Genomic DNA, 10,913 nt, shown 5'->3' with positions numbered 1-10,913 from the left:
ACTTCTGGAAATTTTTCTTTAATACTTTCATTGTGGATTTCTTAACCTATTTTTCTCTTCCTGAAAATCTATTATTTGGTGGCTGAACTTCATAAACTTCTTTTTTTCCTACTATTTTTTATCTTTTTCTCTTTTTGATATACCTAAAAATTATTTTTTCCTCAGTGCTGGGGATCAAACCTAGGGTTTTTTGCAAGCTAGGCAAATGTTTTACCACTGAATCACACCCTCAGCCGTGTACTTTTAAAATTTTATCTTTAAATATTTTGTTCAGTTTTCCCCCAGCTGCCTCAATCCCATCAGGCTTCAGTGGTGCTGAGATGGGCCAGAGAGCAGCTGACATGCAGGGATAGCTTGAGTCTGTGTTCCTGGGTGAGCCAAGAAGGGGAGCCAAGGTGGTTGCATGCAACGGCTTAGCCATGAACAGCATGGACTGATGGTTGGAAGAGCCGGTATCTGTGGCTGTGATCTGACATTTTCAAGCTGAGACCTCTAACAAAAAAAAAAAAAAACTTTTTTCAATTTCTCAATTTTGCTGATTGCCATCGCACAGACCTGTAATCCCAACTATAACAGGGGTTCACTTGATGCTTCAATTATATCCCTTGTGGCTTTGAAACTTACATGTGTTTTTCTTTTCTTCCTAATCTTTTCCTCCCTGATCTCATTGTCTCTGAATCACCTCTGTAAAAGCTCCCTGTTCCCACTAATGGGCAGAATCAGAGCCTTTGGGACAGGAGTCTCCTATGTTTCTCCTTTGCTAGCAAAGTAATAAACTTTCTTTTTCCTTTTTCCTCAAAATGGTGTCCTTGCTATTGGATTGGTACTGGGGACAAGGACCGAGCTTTCGGCAACGTAGCAACTTGGGAGGTTGAGGCAGGAGAATCCCAAGTTCAAAGCCAACCTCAGCAACCTAGTTGTAAAGGACAATGGAAAAGCTCCGTAAACTCAACAAGCCAAAACAACTGTTTACCTGTCCGAGACTTTATTAGCAGGACCATAGCGGCCAGTCGCAGAAGAGAAGGGGGGAGGGAGAGAGAGAGAGAGAGAAGAAAGAGAGGAGAGGGGAAGAGAGAGAGGAGAGGGGGAGAGGGGGGAGAGAGAGGAAAGGGAGGAGAGGGAGTAAGACTAAGAGTAAGAGAACAAACATGAACAGGGTATTGATATTTATGGGCTTAACACAGGATGAGGAGGAGCAAGGCGAGTGGGCTGTTACTTCTTCATTGGCCGAGAGTTCTTGCCACTTCAGGGATTGGAGGTGCGCCATTCAAAGTTCCCGCCATTCACAGGGATTGGAGGTGACGGTTCGGGCGCCATTCAGTGTGTCATGGACCTGAGCTCCCATAAGAGAAGTGTTCCAGGCACCATCTTTACCAATACTCTTGAGCTCCCAGAAGAGAAGCACTCCGGGCGCCATCTTTACCAACACTAGTAAGATGCTGCTTAAAATTTTTAAAAAGTGTGTGTGTGTGTGTGTGCGCGCGCGCGCTAGGGAAGTTGCTCAGTGGTAAAATGTCCCTGGGTTCAATCTCTCATGAAACAAAGGAAGGAAGGGAGGGAGGGAGGGAGGGAGGGAGGGAGGGAGGAAGGAAGGAGGAAAGAAAGAAAGAAAAGTTTTTTTTTCATTTGGTATCATGTCTTTGAGCTATAGATCTAGTGAGAGGACCTGGGTTCAATCCTCAGCACCATTAAAAAAATAGTAATAAAAAAGAAAAAGCTCTTAACATGTTTTTAGTTTATCTTTCTTTTTCTTTTTTTCTTTTCCTTAAAAATAATACATTGTTCTTGTTTTAAGAATTCATATTTTCTCTTATCTTTCTCAAGACTGAGAAATGGAAAGCTAAGGAAATGACAATTTGCAAAACAGGTTAATGATTTCACAAAAGCTTGATTGCACCCTTGTGTTCAGGAAATATAAGACCACAAACTGTTTCACAACCAGCCCTGCCTAGCCTATCAATGCAGTCACAGGCTCAACTCTGAAAATTCTAACCAATTTTTACCACCTCAACCCCACCCTTCCTTTCCACCCTTCCCCCCACTTCTGCTAACCCCATCCTAAAGCTATCCTTTGACTCCTCCCATAAAAAAATTATAAAATTAAGCAATTTCATTTGGTCATTGTCTCACTTACTTGGTACATATGTTACTTGTTCTTACCATAACGAAGTGTTCTATTTTTTGTTCTAGGCAAGTGCTCTATTACTGAACTGCATCCCCAACTCACACCACATTTTTCCCGCATATTTTTGGTGTCAGGGATTGAATCCTGGGGCGCTTAAACATTGAGCCCCATCTCCAACCCTTTTAATGTTTTGAGACAGAGTCTTGCTAAATTGCTGAGGCTAGCTTTGAACTTATTTTTTTTTTAAAGAGAGAGAGAGAGAGAGAGAAAATTTTCTAATATTTATTTTTCAGTTCTTGGCGGACACAACATCTTTGTTTGTATGTGGTGCTGAGGATCGAACCCAGGCCGCATGCATGCCAGGTGAGCGCCCTACCGCTTGAGCCACATCCCCAGCCCACTAGCTTTGAATTTACAATCCTCCTGCCTCAGCCTTCCTAGTTGCTGGGATTATAGGTGTGCACCGCTGCACCTGGCTCATGTCTCTTTTATTAATCCCACTACTGTCATTTTAGTAGTTTTAGGGAAAAATCAAGCTTAGACTGGTATTCTAAGAAGGACTTAGACTTTTTTTTTTTTGGATACTGGGAATTGAACTCAGGGGCACTTGACCACTGAGCCACATCCCCAGCCCTAATTTTTAAAAAAAAATCTTTATTTTATATTTATGTAGTGTGGTGAGCCGCTTCTGCCGTTTCTGCAGACTATGGTCGCCATTACAAGATGACGCTGGCTCCGCTGTGGTCTGTGACAAACAACTCCTTATCTGGGAGAGTTGGCACATGATTTTTCACCACCCTGTACATCACCCTGTGAGAAAGCTCCACGCGGCAGCTTTGCATTGGGGCTTGGGATGCTTTATTAAGGCTGGGAGGGGCATCCGAGAGAGAGAAGAAGAAATATCCAGGGCCTGAATAAACTGTTGAAAGAAGATTCCCGAGTTGCGTCTTCCTTGCGGGCAAGGGGTCGCGACAATGTAGTGCTGAGGATCAAACCTAGTGCCTCACGCATGCTAGGTGAGCACTCTACCACTGAGCCCTAACTCCAGGTCCCCCAGCCTATTTTGTATTTTATTTAGAGACAGGGACTCACTGATTGCTTAGTGCCTTGCTTTCTCTGAGGCTGGCTTTAAACTCACGATCCTCCTGCCTCAGCCTCCCCAGCCACTGGGATTACAGGCATGCACCACTGAGCCCAGCTAGACTGTTCTTTTGCCTGTGAATGTCCAAATATGCCACAGTCTGGCTGGGCACAAATGCCACAGTCTGGCTGGGCACACAATCACGAGCCACCACACAGCTTGTAGATTCAAACAGCAACTCTTTATTCCCTAACTCACACCAGCCGTCTACAATCACGTTCTGGGGAAATCCACGTTCTCTTCCCAAATCCACCTCCACTGGGCTTCTATCTCCAAAATATACTGTCTGAATCCCGTGAGAACTCAAGGGGAACTCAGGCAGCAGGATACGCCCTATTCCCAGCAGGAATAATCTTAAACCTTAAACCTGGAACCTAAACTGGGAACGCCCTAAACAAGATTATCTTAAAACCGGGAACACCCTAATCTGCCTTGGTCCTTGAGCAAGGTTAAGTACATTCAATGTCACTGCAACATGGGGTACGCTGGCAAGGAAATTGTCATAATTACTTGGCTAATGGCTCCCAGCATCTCCCCCCTTCTGATTAATTAAACAACAAGCAATGTGGCTTAAGGACCGTGCCTGGTAGGTTGTCCAATTCAACATATGGTTCTTACCCGTCATCGGAAAACTGACCTTTAGGCGTCAGCCTCCTGTCTTAGGTTGATACCACTGCAATTGAATCATACCCGTCACTGACTACCGGTCCACCATACAGCCATACTTGTGGATAGGTCTATGCACCAGTGGGGGGGTGAGGTTCTTTGCCTCACCTCTGTTGGCCCCCAAATTTGGCCTTGGTGCCAGTGGGGGAGTGAGGTTAATGTGGCATATGGACCGTGCCTGGTAGGTTGTCCAATTCAACATATGGTTCTTACCCGTCATCGGAAAACTGACCTTTAGGCGTCAGCCTCCTGTCTTAGGTTGATACCACTGCAATTGGATCATACCCGTCACTGACTACCGGTCCAGCATAAGCCATTGGCCCCCAAATTTTAGACCATCACTAGCAGAAGGGAGGAGGATACAGAAATGCCACGACACCAAGCCAATTGATGGCTCCTTGGGAAAAATTGCATCACTGGTGACACCATCAGCAAAGATATGCCAGCATTACCACAATTCGCTGCACCAAACGATAGTTACATAGTCCAGGCAAGTTCTGCAAGCAGTTCAAAGCGGAGGAATCTATCAATATGTCCATTTCCTCCCAAAATCCGTTTCCTCCCAAAGTAAGTTAACTCCTTGATTGAGCATTACTTGTTGAGTTCTTCACCGGCACTGGGATGGAGATAGGAATTCTGGCAATGATGCTAAAGAGACATTATCCTGAAAAGAATTATTAAATATAATGAAAAGGAAAGGTGAAAGTAAACAAACAGATCTGTTAACCTACTTTAAAAACAATCCTTAACAGCTTTTTACCTAATTTAAATTAGTAAACAAACAGATCTATTAACCACCTTTAAAAACAATCCTTAACAGCTGTTTACCTAATTTAAATTAAACCATTTAAATCACGTGAATAAAAAAATAATAATAATTCGGATCCATTTTTTCATGAGCGCTCCTCATACAAGAAATATGGACATACGCACATACAGACATACAACACAAAACACAAGAGTGTACACAAACGTACAACACATAAGAATAGTAAAGGCCTTGTAGCTTTACCTAGGTGAAATCTCCATTGCAATGTTTAAAAACTCCACAGTCAAAAAATAAAACTGATCAGAAAAACATTAACCTAGGTTTGTATGAGCTCAAAAAATAAAAATAGAACCTTATGATGTGGAAAAATGCAATAATAAAATAGCTATTGAAAAAAGCATCCTGGTTAATCACTGTCGCAGATGTAAGAATGGCCAAGCTGGAGTTCTGGATATCAGCTGTTATGGATTTGAGTCAAATCATCTTCTTTTCGATCTGTAGAAACTGTTTTAGTTAATCACTCTGGAATCCAAATGGGCTGCTGTTCTCCCTGTGGAAAAACACAAACAGACCCCCGACTCCAGACAATCACTGGGTCAGGACCTTTCCATTGTCCTGTTAGAATATCTTTCCAAAGTACTTTAGGCTTATGTACATTTTTTGGATACATATGCCTTTCTGCAGCACTAAGTCCTTATGAATCCAAATTTAAAAAGTTTAGTGTAAAAAGGGTTATTTTAAGTTTATCTTTGGGGCATATATACCCCTTAAAGATCATCTTCTAGTTTTCCTTTAAGGTTAGTACATTCACCCTTAGTTGCTTTTTTTTTTCCTCCTAGTTTTTTTTTTTCCTATTTTGTGGGTTTAAAATTCTTGTCTTCCTACATTTTTTTTATCTTTCTACATCTTCTTTATCTTTTTTCTTTTTAACTTTCTATACTTCTGTCTTTAAAGTTTTTCACTTTAAATTTTTAATCTTCTTTATCTAAATATCTTTTATCCTATTATCTTCCCATTTTTTTAAAGTAATGCCTTTAAGATTAAGCTTCTTTCCTCCATCATGAAGGCATTTTAACCACCTTCAATTTAACCTTTTAAAGCCTTTTAATTATCATCTATACTGTACTTTTAAATGTACTTTTTCACCACCTACAGCTTCACTCTTTTAAACGAGGCTTAGATTCTGTTTAAATCGCTTTAATGTTAGTTTACATGGCTGCCCTTCAACCAAAGGCTTTTTTTTAAACTCCATTGAGAAGCTTTGTCTCAATCTGCCATGTACAAATACCTTTTTCTTCTTTTTTCCTTTCTCAAGCTTTTAAATTAAGTCTAGTTTCCTCAAATTCTTTTTAAATGTCATTTTACAACTTTTTACTTTACCACACAGATTATATCATCTAGAATCATTTCTTTTTCCTTTAACCTTTTATATTAAAATATATTCCCACATCTTGAATCTTTTTATATCTCTTTTTTAACTGTTAACCCTTTTTATAAATTTACATTCTGAAACAACTCTTATAAAATTTCTGATTTAGACAAATTACTCCACTTTAATAAGATGAAAGACTTTCATGTTTTTTATGATACTATAATACTATAATTGAAACCCAACTGAAACTTCTTATACTCTTTGTATATAAATTACACATGATAGAATCTTAACTCTTAGTAACCTTGTTTTAGCAAAGACACAGACCAAAGCAATATTAAACCTTTTTTCCATTCACCAATTTATGAAAACACACATGCTTAAATATATTACCTTATGTAACTTAATAAGTAAAGAGTGGTTGATGTTTCAACATTTTAGCTTTGTAAATTAATCAGAACTTTGTAGAAACCAAGATCTTAGACAAGTGTAGCAAACAGAACTAGCCATCTCTTTCTTGTTGAAGAAAAATCCTTCTACAGGATACCATGATGGTCTCATTAATATACTTAATAACTCATCTTTAAAAAGCCATGGGCTACATTTTTGTATTGTATCAACATATGCCCTAATTGTTCTTGGTCTCACTGGGGCGCCTCCTTCCTCTAACAATTTATCTTGCTCGGAGGCGAACAACTTCAAACCTTGAGTCAACCATTTTCCCCAGTTTGCCTGAGAAAGTTCTAGGAACAGGCAACTTGAAATAAAAACAAAATAAATCAAAACAATAACACATTGTTTTTTGAAATGTTCACCCATTCTTTCTCTCTTCCTCAAGGGTGAGAAATTTCACTTACCTCTAATCTTCAGAAGTTCCCCATACGGGCCACCAAATGCCACAGTCTGGCTGGGCACAAATGCCACAGTCTGGCTGGGCACACAATCACGAGCCACCACACAGCTTGTAGATTCAAACAGCAACTCTTTATTCCCTAACTCACACCAGCCGTCTACAATCACGTTCTGGGGAAATCCACGTTCTCTTCCCAAATCCACCTCCACTGGGCTTCTATCTCCAAAATATACTGTCTGAATCCCGTGAGAACTCAAGGGGAACTCAGGCAGCAGGATACGCCCTATTCCCAGCAGGAATAATCTTAAACCTTAAACCTGGAACCTAAACTGGGAACGCCCTAAACAAGATTATCTTAAAACCGGGAACACCCTAATCTGCCTTGGTCCTTGAGCAAGGTTAAGTACATTCAATGTCACTGCAACATGGGGTATGCTGGCAAGGAAATTGTCATACTTACTTGGCTAATGGCTCCCAGCACAAATATCCAAAGAAGTATAAAAAACTTGGAATCCCTGCCTCCATTCTCTATCTATCTCCTCTATCTCTTTGACCCTGAGTCACCTTGGATTCCAGGAACAAGGCCTAATTTTCAGAGACAGGAATTAGAGCTACCCTCAGGCAACAGCGACAGCTGATTTTCTCATCTTTGATAAGGCTCCTGCCTGACCAATCCTGAGAGAACGATGACTAGACCACACCCAGTCAAGAGCACCTCTTTGGCAGCTGTGGAAAAAAAAAGCCTTTGGTTCTCAAGACCCCTCAAGTCTTACCCTTTTTTATAAAACCTCAAAGTTATTGTCAGTTCCTCAAAGACAGGGCTAAGGACATGGGTACCCTTGTCTTCCCAGTGTAGCTGTGTAACAGTGGTCCACTTTATGCTTTGAATACAGCTCTTGCTGCTCTGCCACCGCAACTTACTTTTAAAATGGACATGTTTCTTTCTCTTCCTCTCTCCCTACTCCTCCCTAATCTCTCCCCTCTCTAATCTCATAAAACGGGATTACCTTTTTTTTTCTCCATTTTAGGCAAATTTATCTGTCCCTGAGTACACACCCACCATAGGAACAAAGTAATCCAGACTTTGGGAATGGTAAGGAAGATCTCAGAAATGACTATCTCCCAAACTAACAAGTGAATGAAAACTCCCAACAGAGAACACATGGAATGTAGTCTTTGAGTCACCTCAAAGCACCTAAAAGCTCCCTATTCCTTTTGATGGGCAGAATCACAGCCTTTGGGACAGGAGTCCCTTGTGTTTCTCCTTTGCTAGCAAAGCAATAAACCTTTTTTCTTTTTCTCAAAACTTGGGTTGGGGTCCTAGCCCAGTGGTAGAGCACTTGCCTAGCATGCAAGAGGCACTGGGTTTGATTCTCAGCACTGCCTATAAATAACTAAAATAAAGGTCCATTGACAACTAAAAAAAAAAAGGCATCCTCATTGTTGGATTGGCACCAGGAACAAGAATTGAGCTTTCTTTTTTCACCATTACCTTTATGTTTTGTTTTTGAGGCAGGTGGCCCAACCTGATTTATCAGATCCTCACAGTCAGGTCTCTGGCCTAGGACCCTGGCTATGGTAAGGACTATCCACCTTCTTAACCCAGAATTCCTCCAATGTCTGCTTGCTTGCTTTCAATACAGGACCAATGTACCACTAACTCACATTCCCATTCCTTTTTACGTATTTATTTATTTTTTAAATTTGAGGCAGGGTCTTGCTAAATTGCTGAGGTTGTCCTGAAATTTGGGATCCTCCTTCCTCAGCCTCCTGAGTCCCTGGAATTACAGGCATGTGCCACTGCACCAGGCTTTGATGCTTGTTTTCATCAGCTATGTGACCTGCTATTGGCTTTCCACCAGATACTTGTATGCGGAGTCCATAATTTTATAAGGGCTTAGTCACTGATAGCCAAACTATTTTTAGGAACATTTACACAGGTGGTAAGATTAGGCAATAAAATGGTTGGCCTACTGAACCAAGAAGTTGTTTTTCTCATCTGCAAAATAATTGAAGGGTTTAGGAAACGATTGCTGGTTTTATCTTTTCAGAATAAAGCTGGTTATGGTAGCACAAACTTGTAATCCTAGTAACTCAGGAGGTTGAGGCAGGAGAATCTCAAGTTTTGTAACAGTGGTTTGCTTTATGCTTTGAATATAACCCTTGCTGCTCTGCCATTGCAACTTATTTTTTAAATGAACCTGTTTCATTCCCTTCTCCTCCCAAATCTCTCATCCTCCCTAATTTCAGGACAGAATCACCTTTCTTTCCCATTTTAGGCAGAGTTAATCTGTCCTTGAGTACACATCTACCATAAGAACAAGTAATCTAGACTCTGGGGATGACACCAGAAGATCTCAGAAATGATTATCTCCCAAATTAAAAAGTGAATTACAATTCCAATTGAGAATACTTGGAGTGTATACAGCCTTTGAATCCCCTCTTTAAAAGCCCCCAGTTCCTGCTGATGGGCAGTGAAATGAAACAGAATCAAAATAATGCCATTTTGTTCTGACCTGACTCCGTTGTATGCTTGCTTAAAATATTCTTTTCAGCCTCCTGACATCTGTATCTATGTTGATGGTACAGTAGGACCTTCCCGTGTCCCTGACGAAGGCCTTGATGTATAACAAAAATGACTCCCAAATGTGTAATCAAAACAATTGTCTCATGTAATCAAAATATGTCTCAACAAACTCTTTTCTGACCTACATGTGCCTCAATTGTCCTTGTGGTTTTTGCCTTTATAAACTCTGTACTTATAAAATGCTGGAGAGTTCTTCAAGGTGCTAGCCTGCTCCCAGCTGCTTGCCTGCTTGCTTATTAAATGACCTTTTCTCCTTTCAATTTGACTTAATATGTGTGCTGTTTTATAATTTTCGTGCACTCAGTAAGAGGAAGAATCATAGGCTCTGGGACAGGAGTCCCCTGTGTTTCTCCTTTGCTTACAAAGTTTCTTAAAACTATGTCATCTTTATTGGATTGGCATCAGGACAAGGACCGGGCTTTCGGCAACACTTTGAGGTCAACCTGGATATTTTCTCTAGACTCTAAATAAAAAGTAAAAATAGATGAAATAAAAAATTTAAAAAGGCTGCACTTGCCTGTAATCCCAGCAACTCAGGAGGTTGAGGCTGGAAGATCATAAATTCAAGGCCAACCTCAGCAACTTATAAGGCTCTAAGCAACTTGGATCCTGTCTCAAAGTAAAAAATGAAAAGGGCTAGGGATATAACTCGGTGACAGAGCATGTCTGGGTTAAATTCCAAGTATCATTAATAAATAAATGAATAAATAAAAACCGAAAATGTTGAATATAGTAAAAGTTTATTAAATTGTAAACTCAAGATCTTAATTTATTCATTTTTTCATTGGAGAATTAGTATTTATTTTGTGTCAATCTTGATGCTATGTACCGAGGATACAAAGGTAAATAAAATATACATAATTGTAGCCCTTATGATGCATATTATATCTCTATGTAGAGATTTCTATTTTCATATTTGTTACTTTAGAGTAATAATAAAACCAACAAGCATGCCAGATGTCACTTGCTCACCTGGTTCTGGGAAATGAACCTAGAGTCCTCCATGTGCTAGGGAAGCGCTGATCTACACCGCAGCTCCAGCATATCTGGTGCTTGATCAAGTCAAACAGGAATGGAGTCCTCTCCCCTGCATACTTTCCAGAGAATTTTTTACTCCTTAAATTCCCTTTTGTAGATATCTCACAGATCATCTTGAGATTGTTAAAAACATTCCTTCTGTTGAGAGAATGAAATATCATTCATAAGTTAAATCTCTGCTTTTTAGTTGCAATAACATTCTAATCATGCTCTTTTTAAGATATGCATATTTAAGCCATGCATACATAGCCAGGGGTAGATTACACTTGTAATCTCAACAATTTGGGAGGCTGAGGCAGGAAGATTGCCTATTTGAGTCTAGCCATAGCAACTTATCAAGGCCCTGTTTCAAAATTAAAAAT

At 40.2% G+C, this 10,913-nt stretch overlaps 1 non-coding gene across 1 annotated transcript; it reads left to right on the top strand.

Moving 5' to 3' along the window:
- Positions 1-231: 231 nt before the first annotated feature.
- LOC124087508 (small Cajal body-specific RNA 6) lies at positions 232-491 on the top strand. Its single transcript, XR_006850098.1, has one exon. It is a non-coding gene; the product is annotated as a small Cajal body-specific RNA 6 (non-coding RNA).
- The last annotated feature ends 10,422 nt before the right edge of the window (positions 492-10,913 follow it).

The sequence above is a fragment of the Marmota monax genome, unplaced genomic scaffold, assembly GCF_021218885.2.
Source record: "Marmota monax isolate L192 unplaced genomic scaffold, Marmota_monax_Labrador192_F-V1.1 WCK01_AAM20220418_F8-fsc00012, whole genome shotgun sequence".
NCBI lineage: Eukaryota > Metazoa > Chordata > Mammalia > Rodentia > Sciuridae > Marmota > Marmota monax.
Note: the sequence above shows the minus strand (reverse complement) of the source record. Positions and strands in the feature narration are given on the sequence as shown.